At 47.2% G+C, this 16,043-nt stretch overlaps 1 long non-coding RNA gene across 1 annotated transcript; it reads right to left on the reverse strand.

The window, feature by feature from the left end:
• Positions 1 to 2,219: 2,219 nt before the first annotated feature.
• On the reverse strand, positions 2,220 to 15,787 carry LOC123375466. Its single transcript, XR_006581462.1, has 4 exons — positions 15,719 to 15,787; positions 13,955 to 14,051; positions 2,538 to 2,607; positions 2,220 to 2,304 (listed from the first exon to the last, which is right to left on the reverse strand). It is a non-coding gene; the product is annotated as an uncharacterized LOC123375466 (long non-coding RNA).
• Positions 15,788 to 16,043: the final 256 nt, after the last annotated feature.

Below are 16,043 nucleotides of genomic sequence, written 5' to 3' on the forward strand. Positions count from 1 at the left end.
ATTAACAAATCACGTCTCCCTAGAACTCTGCTCACGTACTCAGCAAGCCTGACATCTCAGTCCACATGACATCTCCTTTTCTTTCAGCATACAGATGAGATGCCTACATTTCATGCTCAACACTCCAGCTTGTTCCCCCTTTGTGTCCTGCATGTTGAATCCTCAGCTGCCTCCTGAGCAGCATAGCGTACACTGTACACCTTTTCCTTAAAGTCCTCAACCAGAACCTCTGGCAAATGAAATAGTGACCTATTTTTTTCCCCCTGTCTTTGTTAAAAAAACAAACCAAAATGTGTTATGGAGTAACAGCCAGCATTTCTTGACTATTAGTAAGATCCGTAGCTCCTACATTTCACAGCCTCACTAAAACTATTCCATCTAACAGTGTTTCTTGTCCTACCATATCTAATACCAATAGCACATTTCTACATACTATTGGCTGGTTCTCCATTGCCTTATACCTCATGTAGTTGATTGTACCTATGTAGAAGTGCATGTAAATTGCTGCCAAACTGGACCGATAGGACCTGGTTGTGATCTCCCCTCTGGTTTTACACCTGTATGACTCTACTGATTTAGTTAGGATTACTACTGATTTGTAACAGGGTAAGTGTGAGGGGAATCAGGACTGTTAGGTCTTATATCCACTTTGTACAACTGTGAATGATGACATAAGACGCAAAAGATGAGACCTGGTCTTTTGTGTTTCTAGGTGCTGAGGGACCCTCATGTTAGCACTAGATGGCATTTGTTAGTCACTCCCCTTCCATCAATCTCCTCTCAATCTCTTTCTTCTCTTCTTCCAGTATTTTAGGGGGAGATTTTTCAAGGGTACAAAGTGTAGTTATGCACCCATCTCCCAGCAAAAATCAATAGTCTTTTGATGCCCAGCTCCTAACTCCAATTTATGCCTCTGAAAAGCTCCTCCCCTACCTTTTGCATCAACACTAACCAGATTTCACACAGAAATCTGCTGCACTTAATCCTCCTGAATACCTCACCAGGGCTCGAATCTTAAGCCTCCTTATTGACAATACACACACAATCAGTGGTATTCTCCCAAGCCTCCATTGTTCAGAAATAACATGAGGACAACTCCGTCAGGGCTGTTTCTGAATCATTTGAGCTAAGAGAACTAAACAGCCCCAAACTGGAAGACAAAAACAGGGCAAAGTCAGTGCAGGCAAACCAAACTCAGCATAGGGAAACAAGGAAAATGAACACAGTGAAAGGGCCACTATGTGGGGGTAATTGGTAAACTAAATTAACCCCTGTACTAGAGGAAGCTAAATAATTGCCAATCCATAGTCAAAATGATAATCACTCAGGTTTCATCTGGGACACACAAACACCATTTTATTAGCAAGCCAAACTATGAAGGGCAGTTTACAAAACAGGGCCAAATTCTGCTTATCTTACCCTTTGGCTTTAATGAGAATATCCATGAGAGTAAGACAAACAGAATTTGGTCCTCTCATTTGGAATCTCAAACACTTGTTCAGTTTCCATGAGTAGTCATGTCATGTGCCAATATAACTGTGCTGTATCTGCTGTATGTTTTACCCTTGGCTGGCCTTAATTCTGTCTTCAAGTTATTGTTTCAAAGCTGCCTGATGCAACATCAAAGCAGCAGCCCTGACAAAGAACGTTGAAGCTGGGAGCTGGGGTGGAAAGAGGAAAATTTGCAGCAGAGTAAGCGTGCAGCTTTTTCTTTTGCGTCAATGGAAGTGAAGGGCATGCAGGAGACCCTGTGGCTGAAGGGAGATTTTTTTCTAGGGGTGACCCTTCCCAGATGGCAAATAATGCAGAAAGAAAATCCAACCCATTTCTGAGTGCTTTAACAGTTTTCCTTCTGTTTGCCCAGCCTTTTGAATAGATATTGGTAGGGAGTAATTGGAACAGAGGGACAACATGCAGGGTTGAGATAACAATAAATTAAGAATGGATGCCTGTTTCCTAGCTTTGTCTATGAAGAAAAAGTAATACTAGTAAATTGAGGTTTATAATGAGGCTTATTCTCCATTACACACCTTGTTTATAGAATATTCTGAGCCCTGACTAATCAGATATAAATCAGTGAACAAATGTGCTGGTTGTCATATTGAACCTTAGGAATATGGCAGCTGTGGTACTAGCAGTTATTATATTTGTAAACACTGAGTGAGAAATATGCTTGAGAGAGAGATACATATATACATGCACAAACTTCAGTCTAAAATGGCTTTTGTTTTTAGATTAAAGAAATGGCAACAAGAAAGAACAAAAATATATGTCCATGAGAGAGCACCGTCTGTGTGTGTCCTTCTCTGGGCAGCTCTACACTACGGGGGAAAATCGATATAAGATACGCAACTTCAGCTACGTGAATAACGTAGCTGAAGTCGAAGTATCTTATATCGATTTACCTACCGTCCTCACGGCGCGGGATCGATGTCCGCGGCGCCCCATGTCGACTCCGCTACCGCCGTTCGGGTTGGTGGAGTTACGGAGTCGACATGAGCGCGTTCGGGGATCGATATATCGCGTCTAGATGAGACGTCAGACTGTAACAGTTGTGAGTACAACATGGCTGCTGTCTCTTGCAGGCAGGCTGAGTTCTCAGAAATGCTAAAGGAAAATGGAAACAAATCTGTATACACAAGTTCAGTAAGTTTTGTCCGCATAAAGCGTTTTCATACTAATTATGCTTTCCCTTATATAACAAATTTGAACCTAAGGAATTTAAAATCCTTTACAAGCGTTAACTAAGCCTTAGGCTTGGTCTACACTAAGGGGGGGGTCGAACTAAGGTACGCAAGTTCAGCTACGTGAATAGCGTAGCTGAACTCGAACTACCTTAGTTCGAACTACTCACCCGTCCAGACGCCGCGGGATCGAAGTTCGCGGCTCCCCCGTCGACTCCGCCACCACCGTTCGCGGTGGTGGAGTTCCGGAGTCGACGGGAGCGCGTCCGGAGTTCGAACTATCGCGTCTAGATTAGACGCGATAGTTCGAACTCCGAGAAGTCGAACTCTATGCGTCAACCCGGCGGGTAAGTATAGACCTACCCTTAGAGGGGTACCCGTGTTAGTCTGGATCTGTAAAAAGTGACAGAGTCCAACTAAGCCTTGTTACTATTCTATTTTGCAGTTGGAGACACTGAGGTATGGGAAAGTTAAATGATTTGCCTAACATCACACATCAAGTCAGTGGGGAAAAATGGGACCATAAGACAGATAAATGTCAAGACTTCTGATTTATTTAGTGTTTCCTGTTAAGAGAGTTGTTTCCTTACCATGTAAACATATAAGGTCACATTGGACAAGCGACAAAACACCAATTTGATTAACTAAGTCAAATCTATTTAAGCCAGTTTTTTTGTTATGGTTGGTTGTCTTTCTAGTGGGTGCTTCGCATTCCCATTTTAGTTCTCAGAGTCATTGCCATTTATAAAATTCTGAGCTTTCATCTTTTCCAGTAGTCTGTTTCCCTTTTATTTTCTAGATATTCCATTCTGGCCCTCTGCACGCTATTCCAGACTGCTTATGGTACTAATATCACTGATATACAGGATGTTTAATTTCATTGTCTCTTTAATAACATATCCTCAGATCTGGGAACAAGTGAGTCTTGTTAGCTACACTCCAGTATTGTGAAGCCATCAGTTTTGAAATCGGCATGCATACTGGCCAGGCTGCTGATTTCACTTGCAATTTTCTCAGTCCACTACACATGCGCCAAATTTCCTGGTGTCAGTGAAGTTACACCAGGGATTAATTACACCAGGGATCATGATCACTCACAAAGTCAGGGCGAGATCCTCACCTTACCTAAATCAGTATATTTCTGATTATTCTAATAGCTAGTGGAATATTAATAAATGGCTAGGTGAAGAACAAAATAAACTTGCCAGTTGCTTAAAGAAAAGAAATGCCACCCCCACCCACTGGAAATTAATATTGTATGCCGTGTTGCGTATGGCACCTATCTGTCTACACTGGGCTCCTCACCATGGTATCTGAGTGCTTAGCTTGTGTTCCAAACTATTTCCTTTGTTCATCTGTTCTGCTCTCAAAATGCACTCCGTGTCTAGTGAGTCTTTCTTTGGCACAATGGTGGTTCCAAATGACAGTTTGCTCCAGTATTTGTCTAATAAAGCCTTTCTAAGCTTTGTCTACACTGTATGGGTCATCCTAGGTACTGGTATCTTGTAAGGAGGGGGGATTTAGAATTTAAGTCTAGCTAGTTTGTTATTTTTAGCCTCAAACTTTGGCTTTCCACCTGGTTTCCTAATTCTTCTGTTTATTGGTCTGTCCCTTTCAACAGCCCTTTTAAAATGCTGCTTTGTTCTACTTTGTAGCTTCTTGTTCCTAGCGCTGCTGTCCCTCCACATGTAGTTGCACTTTGTCCATTTGGCCATCAAGGAAAGCCTGTGGGGTGTGGTTTTTTTTGTTTTTTGTGTGTGTGTGTGTGTGTTTTTTTTTTTTTTAACATTCCTTTTGTTTTCTCTTTACTGCAAATCAAACAGTACCTAGCTACCTGCTGCTTTTGGGGGCAAGGATGCAGGGGCGGCTCTAGACATTTTGCTGCCCCAAGCACGGAGGGTCCGCTGGTCCCGCACGCCTGCGGGAGGTCCACCGAAGCCGCCGGACCAGTGGACCCTCCGCAGGCAAGTCGCCGAAGGCACCCTGCCTGCCGCCCTAGCAGTGACCGGCAGAGCGCCCCCTGCGGCTTGCCGCCCCAGGCATGTGCTTGGAGCGCTGGTGCCTGGAGCCGCCCCTGCAAGGATGTCAAGCTTTGTGTTTAAAGTAATTTCTTTCATCAAGACGTGTGGGAGGAGAAGTGATGATAGCATCTTTGTTGCACGTGTATCCTTGAAGAGGATCAAAGATAGTTCTAATTTTACAGGTTTATTTTTCCTTAGGAATTTTTAAAGGAGACAACTGGGAAGTGGCTGTAAACAACTGATGAACTGATCAGAAACAAAAATTACATGGGGGTTTTAGCTGGGATTTCTTTGAAGCACATCCCCTTCCCATGCTATCAGATGCATGTCCTGATTCTGTTGCCTTTATGGTAGCAATAGAAAACAAAGATCCTATAAGGAGTGGCTGTATGTCTCAGGGTATTGGTAACAGGTGATTTGGTCTAGGTCACTTTGGCAATGATACCTGTAGAGCTAGAAATTGAACTATTTTTTTGGTTTTTAGCAAAGTACACTGAACTACAGTAGTTTTAGTTTGGGAACTGCATGCCTCCTTATTTAAATATTTCCTCTTTCCACAGGGGATTCAGTGAAACAAGCACTATGACCAGACTCTGGCTGGGCCTTGCATAGAAATCACAAGGGGGAAGGATGCAAGAAGTCTTCCCCCACCCACATCTCCCCCACCCATCCCCATGTAGGGGCCAGCCCTGAGGGCTGCGATTGCTAGTACTTCCAGGCTTGCTAACCACTCCAAAAAGGAGTCATGAGCTTGCATCCTCCCCACTTGCTGTCCAGCTACAGTAGGGAATGCATTCGTACCCTCCTACAGAGTGGGACACAAAGCATGCTCCCTTCCTGCTCCCCAGCACTGGTGGATTCAAGCCATCTAGGGCCCAAGACATGCCAGGGTATGGAGCCTCCCATGGCCCTGCCTGCACTGTGGTGCCAGCCCCTACTTGCAGTGGCAGGAGCTATCTGCACGGGAGCCATCTGTTGGAAAAAATAACCCCAACTATACATACAATATGATGCGGGCTAATTTAGCTACAACGAATCAGAAAAAAGATCTTGGAGTCATCGTGGATAGTTCTCTGAAGATGTCCTCGCAGTGTGCAGAGGCAGTCAAAAAAGCAAATGATGTTAGGAATCATTAAAAAGGAGATAGAGAATAAGACGGAGAATATATTATTGCCCTTATATAAATCGATGGTACACCCACGTCTTGAATACTGCGTACAGATGTGGTCTCCTCATCTCAAAAAAGATATACTGGCATTAGAAAAGGTTCAGAGAAGGGTGACTAAAATGATTAGGGGTTTGGAACAGGTCCCATATGAGGAGAGATTAAAGGCGCTAGGACTTTTCAGCTTGGAAAAGAGGAGACTAAGGGGGGATATGATAGAGGTATATAAAATCATGAGTGATGTGGAGAAAGTAGATAAGGAAAAGTTATTTACTTATTCCCATAATACAAGAACTAGAGGCCACCAAATGAAATGAATGGGCAGCAGGTTTAAAACAAATAAAAGGAAGTTCTTCTTCACACAGCACGCTATCAACCTGTGGAACTCCTTGCCTGAGGAGGTTGTGAAGGTTAGGATTATAACAGGGTTTAAAAGAGAACTAGATAAATTCATGGAGGTTAAGTCCATTAATGGCTATTAGCCAGGATGGGTAAGGAATGGTGTCCCTAGCCTCTGTCTGTCAGAGGGTGTAGATGGATGGCCGGAGAGAGATCACTTGATCATTACCTGTTAGGTTCACTCCCTCTGGGGCACCTGGCATTGGCCACTGTCGGAAGACAGGATACTGGGCTAGATGGACCTTTGGTCTGACTCAGTACAGCCGTTCTTATGTTCTTATGTCTGCTACCACTTCTCGGTGGGAAGGCTGGGACTCCTCTCCCCTCCTAGAGAGGCAAGGGCAGCAATGGGGGCCTTCTCCTCCCCAGCAATGGCAGCGCAGCATGAGGTCTGCCTCCTCTCGAGAGAAGCAGGCCTGGGCGGCTATACTTACTCCAGCAATCAGGGTGTATCTGCTTGAGTGGCTGGCCTAGGCCTGCTACACTCTTCCCTTGCCACACACACTGTTCTCCTTTTGGGTGGTGTTGCTATGGCCCCCTCCACAGCAGTGTGTCTTGCAGCTGACCCCACTGCGAAGTAGGGGGCAGTGCCCCTTGCAGATGTTGTCTCAGGCTGTCTGCTGACTCTGGCAGATCACAGTGTTGGTTGCACTTCTTCAAAAAAATGGAATTTGAGCTGCCGACACCATCAGAGAAGTCCAGAGGCTGGGGCCCTAATCAGTGCCTGTAATGCCTGTGCTTTAATCTGGCCCTGTCAGGAGCCACACTGTAAGTAGACCAGCCCTTATGTGAGCTTGTGCCATATTGGCTCAATATGTTTTTGCAGGTGATGGGTGGACTGTGTTGTGCATGAAGGACAGAAGAACCCCTAGAAGCTAGGCTAGCACAACTGTGCCTTCTGTATAGTGTGAATTTTATCATTAGAATTTTTCTGTACTCATTCTTTTCTCCCCCCGCCCTTTCTCTGCTCCCTTTTCCTTCTCCTAGCCAGACTCTCAGCAGGTATAAGTTAGCCTGCAGCCACTGAACTCCATGGAGCTTCCTTTTCTCTCCTTTCTCCCCTCCCAAGTGTGTAAACCTAATTGGCTGAGGGTGTGTGTGTGTGTGTTTGGATTTCCACTCTATCCCTGGGGTGTCCAGTTTACCCCCAGTGAGGCTCAGGAACTGACACATTAACTGAAAAAGCCTTTATTAATTAAAAGGCTGATCAGCCCAATAGCATGGACATATAACAATCAATTTAATATCCCCACTACAAGCGGTGATCAGTCGCTTACAGAAGGGCAGGAAGTACAGCCCACCACATATCAAGGTGCTCTACAGACCTTCTGAGTAACTTGTAATTTTAAAAAAAAATATATACCTGGTACAGAGCAAACAGAGTCAGTTTTAATCAGATCTTGATTCTGTCCCAGCATAAGGGTCTGTGAGACTAGAACCTGGGTCTGTGAAGCTAGAGACAGCTGACATTCCCCCATCACCACCAGAAGGGCATATAGGGCTATCTCCAAAGAGCACTGTGGAGATTAGGCACTGCAGGAAGTACTGCCCAACCAGTATAAGTGCTGGAGCTGGGGGTGCTGCTGCACCCCCTGGCTTGAAGTTGTAATAACCCAAATACATGGCTTCTGCCTTCAGCACCCCCACTATAAACACTATTCCACCACCACTGCCAAAGGGTCTAGACTCTAGAGTGACAGCACCCTCTGGCCCTCTGATTGGCCAATGCACTGTTTAACCCTGGCAGATACCCCAGGAAGTTGTCTGGGCACCCGCATAGACCTACTGTGACTCCAGACCACATGTGGCTTCTGATCTTAGTCTCTTACCCCAGCCTGACTCTGACTCTTGTGTATTGATCCCAGCCTTAGCAATTACTCTGATCCTTGCTTGCCAATTGCTGCCTCGTGGCTGTCCTGGACTTATGGATACCAGCCCAGGTGTGACCGCTAGGCCAGACTGCCTATGCCCCAGTCCTTTACAGTTGCCCAGACCAACTTTTGACCCCTCCATGGAAGCCCCTTAGCAGGGACATGGAACAGGGTGGATCTTCCACCGCCCAGAGGAACCCATTGGGTACCAGATCCGCAAAAGCGGGTTGCTCAACTCCAAACCAACAACCATATGTTGTGGTTGTCCCAAGTGGATGGCTCCTAGCAGAAAACCAGACACTCTATAAACAACTAGCATGGTCCCAAGAAAAGAAGTCCATGCTCCGGGATCGGGTTGGGCCACTGCCCTCTAAATAGGGTCCGATAGTAATACTACCCAAATGTTTTGATGGGAACTGCCAGAAGTTCAGGGGGTTCCTGAATCAACACATCTCCTTTTCCTGTTCTGCCTTTAATGTATCCCATTGACCATGCCAGAGTGGGACTAGTGATCAGTTTGCTAACCATCGTCATCGGCGATCCCTCAATTCGAGGATGATCTCTACCCCAGATTTACTTATGGGTCCTGAGATGACTCAGGAGTCCGATCCTGCAACCACAGATCCACCCGCAGTAGGTACAGACATTTCCTGATGGGTCAGCTGCCTGCTGAGAGAAAGTTCTTTCTTTTTCCTTCCTTCTCTCCCTCTTTTCAGCTTTGAGGCCAAGGCACTTCTTCTCATAGAATCATAGAAGATTAGGGTTGGAAGGACCTCAGGAGGTCATCTAGTCCAATCCCCTGCTCAAAGCAGGACCAACACCAATTAAATCATCCCATCCAGGGTTTTGTCAAACTGGGCCTTAAAAACCTTCCCTTAAAAACCACCACCTCCCTAGGTAACCCATTCCAGTGCTTCACCACCCTCCTAGTGAAATAGTGTTTCCTAATATCCAACCTCGACCTCCCCAACTGCAACTTGAGACCGTTGCTTCTTGTTCTGTCATCTGCCACCACTGAGAACAGCCTAGCTCCATCCTCTTTGGAACACCCCTTCAGGTAGTTGAAGGCTGCTATCAAATCCCTCCTCACTCTTCTCTTCTGCAGTCTAAATAACCCCATTTCCCTCAGCCTCTCCTCGTAAGTCTTGTGCCCCAGCCACATCCATTCTGTAGTGGGGGACCAAAACTGGATGCAATACTCCAGTGTTGAATAGAGGGGAATGATCACTTACCTCTATCTGCTGGCAATGCTTCTACTAATACAGACCAATATGCCATTGGCCTTCTTGGCAACAAGGGCACACTGCTGACTCATATCCAGTTTCTCATCTACTGTAATCCCCAGGTCCTTTTCTGCAGAACTGCTGCTTAGCCAGTCGGTCCCCAGCCTGTAATGGGATTCTTCCTTCTTAAATGCATGACTCTGCACTTGTCCTTGTGGAACCTCATCAGATTTCTTTTGGCCCAATCCTCCAATTTGTCTAGGTCACTCTGGACCCTATCCCTACCCTCCAACGTATCTACCTCTCCCAACTTAGTGTCATCTGCGAACTTGCTGAGAGTGCAATTTAATCCCATCATCCAGATCATTAAAAAAGATGTTGATCAAAGGATTGACCCCTGGGGCACTCTGCTTGATACCGGTTGACAACTAGACATTGAGCCGTTGATCACTACCTGTTGAGCCCGACGATCTACCAGCTTTCTATCCACCTTGTAGTCCATTCATCCAATCCATACTTTTTTAACTTGCTGGCAAGAATACTGTGGGAGACCATATCAAAAGCTTTGCTAAAGTCAAGATATATCACATCCACTGCATATCTAATCTGATCTGCTTCGCAGGGTGATCAGTAGCCTAGGAGGTGATGGGACAGCTTGAGCAAATGAACGCTAGAACCAAAATGCAAAACTGGTTAGAACTGGTCTTAACCAGATCTTGATCATTCCCTGGTGCCCCCTACTTCCTGGTTAGGTCAATCAGAGGCCAAATAAATTGAGCCTAGCAACTACATCAAGTAAGCATTACTTATAATATAGTAGCCATCTTACTTATGTAATGACCTATTCCTTTGGATTACACTACAAAACAAGGACACAGAATTAACTATGCACCACCTGGGAGGGTTTGAGCCAATGAACAGGTGCGGGGAAGGTGGGATGAGTAACAGAACCCAGGAAGTTTTGGGGAGAGAACAAACAAAAGAGCTGAGAAGCAGCAGTGCTGAGCTGGGGCAGAGAGACATCAGAGGTGCAGAGTTGGAACTAAAGCTGCTTGGAGGAGAGCCAGCTGCAAAAGAGGAGTCTTACTGGAGCACGGGCTTGGAGCTGACAGGACAGCTGAGACCACTCAGCAGGACCCACCATTCTGAGTTCATACTGCTCGCCAGCAACAGAGTGCACAGACAGGTTGGACTGACTCCAAGGTCTGTGGAGGGGTGCATTGGCATGGGGTAGGGAGTCTGTGTGTGTCTAGCCAGATGTGGGGATGCTGCTAGGAGTGGCTCGAGCTTTTTTGCCACCCCAAGCACGACAGGCAGGCTGCCTTTGGCGGCGCGCCTGCAGGAGGTCCGCCGGTCCTGCGGATTCGGCGTACCCGCTGCCGAATTGCCGCCGAATCCATGGGACTGGCGGACCTCCCTCAGGCAAGCTGCCGAAGGCTGCCTGACTGCCACCCTCGCAGGGACCGTCAGGGTGCCCCCTGCGGCTTGCTGCCCCAGGCATGTGCTTGGAGCGCTGGTGCCTGGAGCCGCCGCTGGATGCTGCACACTGCAGGGGCAAGAGAGTCTGTGTAAGATTCTGACTTGGGGGTATTCCTGACTTTGCCTGGGTTAGATAAAAGTGTTCTCTTGTTAAATGTGGTGCCTTCTAGGAGGGGGAGTTGATATTTGTGCAGAGGTGTGTAGCTGGGACCTGAGATCCCGTCCCTAGCCCTGGGGTTCCCCTACCTGACTGAGCTATGACAATTTGTCAGCTGAAGCTCCCACAGTGTGGTTTTTTTCCCCTCTGTGTCCCCTCCTGCTTTTTTTCCCTCTCTTTCAGTTTCTTCTAAGTGGAATGCAAAGCCAACAACATTCAGGTCCAACCTTTCAAACCTCCCATGTTCAACTAGATTCAAAATGAGGCAAACTGAGTTTCTGCATTTCTGATTTTAACAACATCAAGTCAATGAAAGTAGATGGATTTGCAGTGTCAGATACACAAGTTTCTCTACAGCAATACCACTATGAATAGGCATAAAAACAAATTTCTGCAATGTATGTGTATTCACTCCTCTGCAACTAGTGATCATTTTGTTTTGAAAATCGGGATGGTGACTGCTGCAGTAATAATTCACATTACAAGCTATGGCTTTGCCCAACATTAGAAGAAATCTAAAGAGAACAGAACCCCTTTGGTTGTTAAAATAAGAGAAATAATTGAAGTAGCTGCTTTTTACCCCTAGCTAAATTCACTAGAAAATAGATGTATTTTCAGGGGCAGCTGTAGCCTCCTTATTCAATGGGTGCCCTACACTAAACTTCCAAGGGGGGCAGTGACCACCCACGGCAGCACCCTCTGCCCTGGCACTGCAACCCTAATCCCAGCCCAGTATGGATCAGAGGCCCTGGGGACGTGGGGCGGGCTCACTCTCCAGCTTCACAGTCAACCTGAAGCAGCCGCTCCTGTCTGTGGGGCTGTGCCTGGCTCCAAAGTCCAGGCATCATGACCTGGCACATGGGGTTGCGCACCACATGGGTTTGGTCCAGCCACTGCTTTGTCATGGCAAGAGCTGCCACTGTGGGGTGAGTGTGGAGCGGCCTCTCTCTCCAACCCCTACTCCGCCCACCCCCCATCCATATGGGTGGGAGAAGTGTATGTTTGCCTGATTTTGCAGCCTTGGTTTCATGATTTCTGTGGGTGCAGTTGAACCCATTAATCCACACTAAAGCCACTCCTGTGTTTTTGGTTGTTGCTAATAAAATTGACCAAGATTTTCAAACGTGACTAGAGATTTTGGATGTCCAGTATCAGATTCCTTAAAGAGGACTGGTCTTCAGAGAGTGGGTGCTCAGCCTTTTCTGAAAATCAGGCTCCTTTAAGGTGTCTGAAATAGGATAGTCAAAAATTAAGGCACCCAAAATTACCCTTCACTTTCAAAAACCTCAGCCATTATTTTAGGTTACATTTTTCAAAAGTGCCTATGTGACTTAGGCTCCTAAGTCTTATTGACTTTCCCTTGGTTGTTAGACTTCTAAGTCATGTAGGTATTTTTGAAAATGTTACTCCTAATCTATTCACCAAAAGTAGGTATGGTCCTTTTCAAAACAAATAATGAGCCTATGGCCCATTGAGGGATGGTAGTTGCCTCAATGAGTGCCTTAGGCTCATAGCAGGGAGAGCCCCCCCATGAGTCTAAGGCCCAGATGAGCCCCTGGAGAATCTAAGTTTTGGAATATGGGGGAGGCCTCCTTTGAACTCCTAAGACTTGCTGATGGGGCTGAGGAGCATCCTAAGGCCTGACTGGAAGGTTTTCTGCTCCTGCAGCTCTCATAAGGTCCACCGGAAGGGAGAATCCCACCCTGCACTGAAGCCTCCTACTCCCCCCCAGGCCTCCCTGTCCTCTAATTTTCTAGGGTCTGCAAGAAAATGCCCCCTCCTATAGATATAAGAAGGCCCACAGGGAAGGGGGACTGGATGAGAATAAGAAATATAGAAGGTGACGAGGTCAGGGGCCATTCCTGTCTTCCTGTGGTCCTCTTACAGTCTGCAAGAGGAAAGAAATGAGCCTCCTGAAGTTCACTGTTTCCCTCAACAACTCTGGTGAACATAAAGGGACTCATCACCCTTCCTGTGGGCTTTTTGACTGGGGGGAAAAAACCCTTAATTTACCTGGTGACAGGCCTCCTTAAAATAGGGATTGCATCCTCCAGGGTTTTTTCCCTACACGGTGGCAAAAAAATGAATTCTGCAATTGTGTTAATTGCTACAGCCCCTGACCCACAGAGTGTACAATGAGAAAAGGAAAAAGACAGATGAAGCACAGGGGAAAGGGAGGTAATAAACAAATGCCATGATCTTGGCCTCTGAAAGGGCAAGAATAGAGGATTTCAGTAGAAAAAAAATCTATGGCTTGTGCTATGCAAGAGGTCAGATAAGATGGTCATAATGGTCCCTTCTGGCCTTAACATTTCTGAATATTTATGAATCTCTTAAAATTAACAACAGCCACTTTCATTTTATATCTCTTTCATAGAGATCTCATGATTCCTGATGCTGTGTATACTATGGAGGTATTTGAGGAACAGAATGAGAATGTGCAGGAATACCAGTCTGTAGTTCCATAGGAAACCCTTTTCTAGGTGAATAGTGGACAAAAGTTCCCAGATACATGAACTTCTTTTTAAAAGCTCTAGAACAATCGTTTGTCAAACTAAATGCACTGAGACATGGCTAAAGCAAATCAGTTTTCCAACCATTTTTTATAATCAGATTAAAAAAATCTTTAGGTTAATAGGTCAGTAATCTGTCTATGCTATAATACTGGTTACTACGGTAATTAAATCATTCTGAGACTCAGAAATACAGATAAAGCAAGCATGGATTAAACTGGTTTGGTGGGATTAGTCTCTTTAGGAAATTCCAAATTGAATTTTTACAGATTAAATACTTCAAATGAACATGGAGACTATCTGTTGTTGATGGCGAAACACCTTTTTAATGAGGAGTCCTGTACAATGAACACTATATACACCATGTGCGTCTCTGATGTTGATCTCTCTGTATATGTTAAGAGAAAAAAATGTGTTTAGTACATGTTGGTGCAGTACTTACTGTTGATAGATGTTACCAGATGATGGCTGTGTGTGGGTTTTCTCTGTGTGCTGTCCCAGCTCTGTGCAGATAGTTGGCACAGCAGACCTCCATCGAACTGCCCAATAACCACAACTCAGTTTGTAGCAAAGACATTTGGTCAGGTTTATTGTCAATGAAGCACAATCCTAATGTCTTGGCTCAATAGTTACTCGCAGAGGCGGATTTACCATGAAACAAACTGTGCAGTGGCACGGGGCCAGGGGCGGCTCTAGACATTTTGCTGCCCCATGCTGGGCGGCATGCCGCGGGGGCGCTCTGCCGGTTGCCGGGAGGCTGGCAGGCGGCTCCGGTGGACCTCCCTCAGGCATGCCTGCGGAGGGTCCGCTGGTCCCGCGGTCCGCTGGTCCCATGGCTTTGGTGGACCTGCCGCCTGCTGCCCTCCCAGTGACCGGCAGAGCACCCCCCGCGGCATGCCGCCCCAAGCACGGCGGCGAAATTGCTAGAGCCGCCCCTGCTGGTGGCCCCCCTTGCTGCTCCTAGAAGTGGCCGGCTGCTGGCATGTCTCTACATGCACCTGGCAGGGGGGAGACGGATCTACGCACTGCTCCCGCCCCAGGCAGCACACGGAGACCTGCTGCCCCCCACCCCACAAGGGGCATGCAGAGACATGCCGGCAGCAGTGCAGCAGGGCTAAGGTGGCTCCCTGACCACACTGCCTCCCTCCACGCCCTGCCACTCCTAGAAGCAGTCGGCATGTCCCAGTGGCCCCTTGGTGGGGGGGGTGTCTCTGTGCGTTGCCCTCGCCCCAAGCGCCCACTGTGCAGCTCCCATTGGGAATTGCGGCCAATCAGGGGTGGCTCTAGGAATTTGGCCACCCCAAGCACGGCGGCATGCCGCAGGGGGCGCGCTGCCGGTCCCGCGGCTCGGGGGACCTCTTGCAGACGTGCCTGCGGAGGGTGCACTGGGAGGGCGGCAGGCGGGATGTCCACCCGAGCCACGGGACCAGCGAACCCTCCGCAGGCATGACTGCGGAAGGTCCGCTGGAGCCGCCTGCCGGCAAAATGCCGCCCCAAGCGCGCGCTTGGCGCGCTGGGGTCTGGAGCCGGCCCTGCGGCCAATGGGAGCTGCGGGGGCGGAGCCTGTGGGCAGTGGTGCACAGAGACCTCCTGGCTCCTCCTCACCTAGGATCCATTGCCAGAGGGGTGTGCCGGTTGCTTTGGGAGCCACGCCACCCAAGGCTAGCGCCGCCCCCTTGACCCTTCCTGCATCCCAGCCCCCTGCCCCAGCCCAGAGCCCGCACCCAGCACCCAAACTCCCTCCCAGAGCCTGACCCCTGCACCCCAACCCTCTGCCCCAATCAAAGTACCTCACTTTATTTTCATTTACTTCCTATTATTTATAGGATGAGGATGAAGGAAAAAAAGAATGAAAAACGGGGCGTGGTGGGGGTGGGGAAATAAGATAATGTTCTTTTTCTTGGCTGGGTCTCAAGGGGGGGAGCCCTGAAAATGAAGGTGTGCACAGGGCTCCACTAACTCTAAATCTGCCACTGGTTATAGGTATACTCACACATGTATGCCTGTTGCAATAGACTAACTCAGTTAATGGCGGGACTTTCCATTATCCCCTAGGCCAGCCAAAGACACTCCCTCCGAGATATCTTTTTATACACCAATACAAACAAGTTGCATATTGCCCCTCTGACGTATCTGAGTGCCACCCATTGCCCTGTATCTGTTGGTTTGATCAAAACGTCTCTTTCTATCATGCTGTCATCCTGACCTTATCTTTAGGTGGGTCAATATGTTCCTGTTATCTCTGGGGAATGTGCTGGTATCAGGGTGTTCTGGTACCATCCTTCTGGAAGGTGTTTGTGTGTGTATTCTTGTTCCTATGACTACTTCGGAATATGTGTTCCACCCTGTTCTTGTCACAACTTAACTTAGCTTTATAGCAGCAAAGCTTTGACCACTGCTTTAATTCAGGCCTCCTAGCAGGCCCCTAATCCAAGGCTTTATATCTCAGGCTGTCTTTCTACTACACTTACTATAATATAGTAGGTCCTAATCTTTTTTTACATGAGTTCAATGGCAGATAAACCATTTCT

The sequence above is a fragment of the Mauremys mutica genome, chromosome 1 (assembly GCF_020497125.1).
Source record: "Mauremys mutica isolate MM-2020 ecotype Southern chromosome 1, ASM2049712v1, whole genome shotgun sequence".
NCBI lineage: Eukaryota > Metazoa > Chordata > Testudines > Geoemydidae > Mauremys > Mauremys mutica.